Below are 8,962 nucleotides of genomic sequence, written 5' to 3'. Positions count from 1 at the left end.
TATACAGTTTTTAAGGAGACTCAAGGTAGGTTAATTAAATTTGCTGAAGCTCTTTGCAAAGCCACATTAGGGGCAATTTAATTTTTTTTTCTGTTTAGCTGGTTGAGAAAAGAAATTCAGGCACAACTGTATAAAATACTGTTTTAATTAGATCCAAAGAGAAATGTGGCCTTGGATTCTTATTAAAGTTCCTTAATTATGAAAATTAATTTTAAAAGACATAGTAACTTTGTTTTACAAAAGTGAACATGTTTGTGAAGTTACTTTGCACTGTGCATGAGGAAAAAAGGTAATGAGTCAAATTTTGTTCCTTTCATTATTTTTATCAGTAAACAAAGTCTCAAGTCAAGACGGTAATTTTCAGGAACTCCTGAAAAAAAATAAAATAAAAAAATAAAAAAGAATCAGACGTAAATTCACATCTCAAAGTGTTAAAATTTTCCAAAGCAAGAAAGGGGAGCCACCCACTATGTATCCAAATGAATTTCTGAAGAAATACTTGAGCATATTTTTAGGCAATTAATATATATAGTTTGGTCTCTCTTTTCTAAAATATATTTCTTTTTAATAAAGTAAAAATCTCAGTAACAAAAATCAACAATAAATAAATTCAGTGCTAAATATTATAAACATCTCTCACATCTCTTCAGATGTCTAAGTAAATTATCATTGAAATTGTCTTTTCTCAATGAGATTGGTGAATGATTGCTGTGCTTTGGCAACTTGTACTTTCTCATCCCAACACACAACAAAGAAATATAGATCCACATGCCTGATAAGTTGCAAAACTCTAACTAGTTTTATGGTTTCCATATATAAAATTGACTTAACATTAAAATAATGAATTTCGAACATCTTCACCATATCAATGCACTGTGATGTAACCAGAATATTGCCTGTGATACTCTTGTATGCACCATAGCCAGCTTAATTGTTTGAACAAAGTCAGTAACTTGTCATTGGTTTAAACATCCAATGTAATACAGTATACAATCAGTATATAATGCAGTATTATATACAGATTGTATACAGTAATATACAGTATACAATCAGTATATTACAGAACTAGAAACACATTCAAATAGAGATAGAGAGAGGGATAGATTTCAGAAAAATGTTTACACACTTATACTAACATATTCTCTCTCTGCTCTCTTTCACAGACATACATACATTACAAGTACATACATACCCTACTCTGTTTTCACTTTGCATACTCCAATTTGCATTATGTGAATAGTGCTACAGTTTGAAGATTAGTTATACTTATTAAATTCACTGGATAGATAGATATATAGATAGAGGTATAGATATAAATATAGATAGAGATGTAGATGTAGATTATACATAAATATTGATTTTTTTGATTAGCTACTTGAATTTATCCACATAGATACAGTTTGAGATAATGGATTATTTCTCAGATATGAATTTTTCATAATTTCCAATAATTTTGTCCACTGTTTACTATTTATAGTTATAATAAAATCTTGTCAAAATAAAGCATAAATAAAATATATTTCATTTCAAATTTCTATTAATTTTTGAAAATCAAGATGATTAGCTACTTGAATTTATCCACATAGATACAGTTTGAGATAATGGATTTCTATATTATTTCTCAGATATGAATTTTTCATACTTTCCAATAATTTTGTCCACTGTTTACTATTTATGGTTATAATAAAATCTTGTCAAAATAAAGCATAACTAAAATATATTTCATGTCAAATTTCTATTAATTTTTGAAAATCAAGGTTTGGCATGTAATTTAACAGACTACTTGGTGGAAAGAACATAGGCTTTGGAGCCATATCTAGACTGAATATATGCTTCGTCACTTAGAGCCCATGTAATGTAGAGAAAGTTGCTTAACAACTCTGGGATACAACATCCATATCTATAAAAAAGAGGATAACTCATACTTATCTCACACTCTATAAATATGTTATTATTTGACTCAGAACCACTTATTCTCATGTTCTTATGTTTAATTCTTACGTTGAATATAAACATTTATTATTGTAGACATATATTTATATTTTTCTATCTATCTCTCCAATTCTTTTTCAGTTCATTCAATGCTAAATTTCATTAGTGAATGATGAAACCATCATATTAAAACAGAGAGAAATATAAAAACACTGAGCTGAACTGTATGAGTTTTAAGTATTATTTTGATGTTTATATTTGTTTTACTGTTGGGGAGTGGGAAATTATCTAATGAATATAGTCTGAGGAGAGATTGATAGCACATCATGGTAACACACATTTAAGTTTCTACCTCATCTTGTTTTCAGTATTAAAAAGGAGCAATGACCAAAAACAATTCCTAAAAGTGGTTTTCTTAATTGTTCACTGTTCATCATATCTATAAAATCTCCTCTAGGATTGAATTTATTACTTTGCCTTTGGGGATTAAATTTGCTTTGCTATATCTCCAGTTTTTCATCTTGTCTTTTAAACAGTTTGCTATCAAATTGTGGCCTAAGCTCACAGGGCATTATCTTCATGAGGACAGTTCACCTCTGTAACACTGGAAAGTTGTGGAACTGAATTCAGGCAAGATGAGAAAGAGGCTTCAGGATTGTGTATTAAATTCTAATGTATTTTCATAAAATAACTTGCCAAGTGTCCATAATTAGGATATCCTCTCATTGTTATTGGGTACATTATAAGAGACTATCTGGTATCAAGCTCAATGAAAACAATCATAGCAATTTCTTTTCTGAAGTATATATATAGGTTAAAAATAATTTATTTTTTCTTATACATTAAAGTTGCATAAGTCACTTAATCCAAGAGTTCCTTTCACACATTTTATGTAATTTTCTTATACTCAGACTTTTCCACTCATGTCAAGTTAAAGTTTCAAGTTGAACCTATACACTGTTGACCTGAAACAAATAGACTGTCAGTTATTTCTCCAGCAAAGGTGGGTTTGTTTGGGATTAGCAGAGAGTCACAATTCAGGGTCTGCAACCATGGTGAGCCACTTGTGTGTCCCTGCAGGGGAAGGGAAGGAGGTCATTTTACAGAGGGGAAAAGGAAGTTGGAGGGCTATGGTAAACAGAGTCCATGGCTTTTCATTGGCTGAATCCCTGCCAGGAAAAAAGGGTAGTCTTTCTTCATGTTGGGCTTGGCTGTTGTCATGGGATATGAGAGTTCCTCTTTCTGGTCTCCCAACACCATTTAATTGAGGTTTCTGTTTATTAATTTTTACAATACTTTCCATAAGCCAAAAGGACCATGTTTATCTAAGTAATAGTTTTCTAAGAAATAAGAATAAACATCTTAAGCTAAGCTGGAAAAGTAATTAAAATTGAAACCAACACAACCTTTTTTCTCATTCTAAGAAATTTCCACTCAAAACTAGGCATGTCATTTTAAGGCAAAGCTGTGTTGATATATATATAGAATATTTTGAACAATAGTTTGTAGTCATTTTGCCAGAATGGCAGTAATGCCATTGATGTAGTGAAAGAATTTGGTCTCATTTTTATAAATTTTTATCATTTATTTGCTTAATGTAGTGGTAATCTGATGATATGAATATAGCCAATTAAAAATCATCCATTTTTTTTTTAGATTTACCTTCATAAAAAATGAAGAATATGTTTTGACATTTGCAAAAACTTCACTAGTATTTTGTGAGTGAAGTTAGCAAGAGGCAGAATTCTTTTTTGCTGAGTTATAATTGCATATAAAATAAATATAAATATGAAAAAAGTAAGAGAATTCCAGAAATGCTGGAACTCTTGGAATATTCTTGGGTGTAAGCTTGTACAAACAATGCTGCTGTGTTTGAGGGGATAAGGATTGCTTTAAAGCCCTTCCTTATTCAATTCCAGAAAGATAATATCTAGGGGAGTATATATGTTTTCACTTAATCTCCTTATGCTAAGTGTATAAGAGAAGAAATAGTCAGTGTGGGCTGTTATGTGCTCAACACTCACAATGAATTAGTTTAAGATGCATTTTGAACTTTAAGAAATAAAAACGATAGCTACAACTCTATATTAATATACTTTTTAACCATTTAAGTGGCATGCATTTTCAGTGCTAAACAGAAGGCCGTAAAAATCAACACTAGTATATTATTTATGCTTAGGTATTAATTGCTTGGGGATATAAAATGTCATTATTATTTTTATACCAGCTAACTGAAGTGGAAAAATGAGGTAATTCTCACAAGCAGAATTCACATTTGCTTCAATTATGTGGATACTTCGGATGAAAAAAACTTTTATGTTATAATTACTACATCTTTCAACTTTATTTCATGTCTTGTCACAACTTTAATATGTCAGTTCCAGTTCTACCAATGCTAGGGTTTTTTTTTTTTCTTACCACAATATGTTGTACTTTGCTGAGTATGTTCTAAAATTAAGTATGGAAATCTTAGGTATCAAAAGGCATTGGAAGAAATAGGATAACAGTTTCAAAGTTATCACAAGAAGGTGTAAATCTGTGGTGACATATACAAATAAGCATCTTAAGGATAGTCTTTTTAAAATGGACTCTTTTAAAGGTCCTTGTTTAAAGTATCTAATGCAACCAGATCGAATTTTGGAAGTAAGCATCATCAGTTACTTGGTAGAACATGTGGTTTAAAGATTTCTTACACAAGGCACAATATTGCACAGCTTTACAAGGGCATAAATATAATTTAACACACAGTGATCTAAACCTTAACTTGATTTATGACTGCTGACAGCATCTAAGCACAAGAAATAAAGGTAACAAACTTTTCTCAGTCGTTGGAATGCTTAGCGTTAATTTTGTGTGCACGTAATTGGTTTTTTTTACCTTGTACCAGAAAGGTGGTTTTCCTCCATTATTTTCAGTTTTCTCTATATCACATTTCAAGGGCATTAGTATTTGAGGCACATTTTTGCTAATCCCCTTTTCCATGCTTGGCCCGATCTAGGACAAAGGACACATTTTCTCCCAAATCTTGGGAGACTAGTTTACATTGAAGTCGAAGTGTTCTTATATAAAATAAGATAAATGAGTTAGCATTAACTGTTCTATTTTTACTTAGAACTTTAAAAATTGAGAGACTGGTTAAAAACAAAATTGTTATAAATGACTGTGATTTGGAGGAGAAAAATATATATATTAGAATGTTCAGTATTCATTCAATAAGTATGCCTCAATTAATGACTGCAGTACACAATAAATGTTAGTATATCAATCAGGTCACCAAAGAGAATTGCATTATTAACATTCATTAACTTTGTAACAGATAACTTAATTGTACAAATAACCCAAAGCTATGTAATTAGGATGTGATTATATTCACATTTCTTTATGACAAAATGGACTTATAGTTCAAGTAACTGGTGCAAGTAAAAAGGAAAATGTGAAATGAGGTTATAAATCAACTATTAAATACTTATTCTCCTTTGCTACTGACTAGGTACGAAAGGATGTTTTAATTCTCTGTGTTTTAATAACAATTTTCTATTAAGTAATTTTGTAGAGTTGAGCTCAATAATAGTCCCTCTTTTCACATTATAGTCAAAATGTTCCCTCTTATTATTTGGGAAAGGCGGGACTGTTTTCTTGTTGCTTTAATTATGTTTATATTATGTGTATATTCATGGGCTAAAAGAAGGAAAATTTAAACATTAGGATGTACTGCCTTTTTTTCAATCTTATTATAAATCTCCGTTTCTTGCAGGGAGGGAGAAGTAGTCATTTATGGGTTAATTAGTCCTAACTCCATCCTTGGACAAAGAGATGTTGAGAATGCCAGCATCTGATAAAGACTGATGAAAGCTTAACTCTTGGTTTCAGGTGAAGTACTCGTGCTTATCTAGTATTTATATCTGTACTTCAACATTCTGGAACAGGACATCCATATCAAAAAAAAATAGTTTACTGGAAATACAATAACTAGTACACTCCTTTTTATTGTGGCAGATAATTTTCTTTCCACTCAAAATTATGCACAATTTAGAATTTTCTATGCTTTAGATTGAATAAAGAACTAGTTTGACAAATAAATTGAAATCATATGAATATCTTAACCCCGATTTATTAACTATGGTACAATTGGAAGTAATGAATAAAACTCTCTGACTCCTAAATCATTGAATGAGAGAAGCAAAATTTAGTAGTACAGTCTATTCTAACATCATTTATTTTTGTGTTGTCCCCCATTACCTGTCTTTTTGTAATCCACAGCATTGCTTGACTCTCTTTCCAATATTTATTTGAGTATATTTTAAATTCAAAGCCACCTGGCGAGTCAGCTCAACTTTCATGACTGTCTCCCTTCCAGCAAGATCTCCCAGGTTCACCTTATTAAGAAGAGATAACATGTACCGCAGGTCTCCAATATGCCTGGCCCTAGTCTACCATTCATCAGTTCTGCTTCTCTTTAAACACAGTTTTCCATATTTTTGGTTTTTCCATGTCATGCTTATTAATTTTCAACAAAGAGATGAATGTTTGGAATGGCTACCAAGATATGTTTGTTTTAACACTCCCTGGTAGTTCTAGAGATAAAAATTCCAAAGGTTTGAAATCTAATTTTAGCCCTAATATTTAGCCCTAATTTTAGCCCTAATAAGTCTTAGGGTACTTTACTATTGTAACAGCCCTAAAAACATTTTATTTTAGAATTTTAAATTTTTTAATGAAAAATGATATATGTATACAGAAAAATGCACATACTATAAGTATACAAATTAAATTTTTGAAAAATGAACACACCAGTACAACCAGATAGAAATAAGAATTAAATCATTACCAACACCCAGAAGTCCCCTTCCACTCACTGCTGACTCAAGGAGAGCTATTTTCCTGACTTCCAGCAGCATAAATATTTTTTACCTACTTTTTTAATATAAATTGTATGATAGATACTTTTCTCAGTGACTTCTTTTACTCCATGCTGTGTGATGCTCATCTAAATTTTTTCATGAAGTTGTAATTTTCATTCTCTTTGCTAAATAGTATGTCATTTTGTGAGTAAACCATGATTTCTGTAGCACTGTATTTATCCAGTTTTCAGATGTTATAAATTATACATTTATAAGCATATACATTTCTCTTGGGTACATACCTAGGAATGGAGTTGTATCATATGGTATTCATATATTTAGTTGTTTTTTTAAAATAGCTTTACAGTATTCCAAAGAGTGTGAGCATTGTATGGAAGTTCTTGTTACTCCAGATGTGTGTCAACACTTAGTATTTTCAGTCCTATGACAAATGAAGTTGAGCACCTTTTCATTTTAGTGTCCCCTGAAATTTGAATAAATCAACATATATACACTACCGAAGGTAAAATAGTTGGCTGCTGGGAAGTGGCAGCATAGCACAGGGAGATCAGCTCGGTGCTTTGCGATGACCTAGAGGTGTCGGATAGGAAGGAGGGAAGGGAGGCTCAAGTGGGAGGGGATATGGGGACACGTACATGCATATGGCTGGTTCGCTTTATTGTGCAACAGAAAGTAAAACAGTATTGTGAAGCAATTATACTCCAATAAAGATCCATTTTAAAAAATCTTAAGTTATTTGGATGCTTCAGAATGGAGAAATGGTATGAGTAGTCCATTAATTTCATAGTGATTATATTTGTTTCCTTTTGGGATTTTCTGCTTCTAGTTTGTGTTTGCTGAGGACAACAAATAACCCACCAGTTTTTCATTATGTTAAGCTCCTGGGAAAGGAAAACCATTATTGCTTCTTTTTCTTCTATTTCTTAATTTCCAAATTACTTTTTTTGCATTCTTGGGAAATAGAGCCCAACTATATTCTGGATGAGTTTTATCATAACGTACAATTTCACCTCAACCCATAACAAAAGAAACATGCACTGAGAGCTAAGTTACTGAATATGGCAGGGCTACTTATAGTGGCTTTTAAAAATATCTCTTCCATCATTCATATTTCTACAACCATTATCTGATCTCAGTTCCTCATTAATTTTCATATTGTTTTAATAGAACACTTTACTACCTCAAACCTTCTTTCCAGTTTCTCCAGCTGCTAATCTGTTTGTTGCTTTGCTTCCAAATGGTTGTAGTGCTTTGTTGATTTAGTTTGAACCATTTGAGTCTGAGAGATGTGTTATAAGTATGTGCATGAACAAGTTTATGTACATGAACAAGTTAATCCTACTTTCCATGCACACTTTGTGGTTGCTTTATTAGAAGTAGTTTGGGGATGGTGGAATTTGTGGGGCTTGCTTTTTTATAGAAAGTATAAAAATCACCAGAATCAACCCCATTGGTTTTGACTAATTTCCCTTTACACAAGCTCCTGCTATCCAATCTGACTATGAGTTTTGCCACTTCTGCCAGAAGTATGACTTCTTCTCTGTTTAGGAGCAATTCTTTCATACAAGGAATAGTATTTTTTCAGGAGTAGTAGAAAGGGATTCATTCTAACTTGCTTTCGTTACTGAGAGACCATCTGTGACAGTTGAGGACAGGGATGGAGGAAAACAGCATCCTCTCTTTGTCTCCCCATTCCCCACTTGCTTACAAATAGTTGAGACTATCTATATGCACCATCCTCACCCTGTCAAACTTTCATATTGGCTCATATGAGTCAGCAGCACAGGTTTGGCTTCCTGAAAAACAGTTCTGAACATGTTAGCGACCTCAGAAAACTTCAAGATTTATCTCGATTTCTCAGACTGCTTTAAAGAATACTCCCTCTTTAAAGTCCATTTCAATCTCACCTGCAGTTATTCCTTCTCTCATGCTAAGCTCCAGCCAGATAAACCCTCTCGCCATCCCTTGAGGATCCTTTCTGTTTCTGCATCTCCAAATCTTTGCTCTAATCTGATTTTGGCTTTAAGTATCTTTCCCTCACCATCTTCACTTATCCAAATTCTATGTCTCTTTCAACTTCAGAGAAACTGACATCTTCCTGTTCAAGTGTGTGTTGGTCTCCCCAGCTTCAAAGCTTATCTTCTTTCAATTTGTTGAGTATATATTTT

At 32.2% G+C, this 8,962-nt stretch overlaps 1 pseudogene; it reads right to left on the bottom strand.

Annotated features, from left to right (window-relative positions):
• Positions 1-8,756, bottom strand: part of LOC112406128 (serine/threonine-protein phosphatase 2A 56 kDa regulatory subunit gamma isoform pseudogene) — a 20,864-nt pseudogene extending 12,108 nt beyond the window's left edge.
• Between the last annotated feature and the right edge of the window lie 206 nt (positions 8,757-8,962).

Source organism: Neophocaena asiaeorientalis, unplaced genomic scaffold (assembly GCF_003031525.2).
Source record: "Neophocaena asiaeorientalis asiaeorientalis breed wild unplaced genomic scaffold, Neophocaena_asiaeorientalis_V1.1 scaffold124, whole genome shotgun sequence".
Classification (NCBI taxonomy): domain Eukaryota; kingdom Metazoa; phylum Chordata; class Mammalia; order Artiodactyla; family Phocoenidae; genus Neophocaena; species Neophocaena asiaeorientalis.
This window is presented reverse-complemented; position numbering and strand designations above follow the sequence as displayed.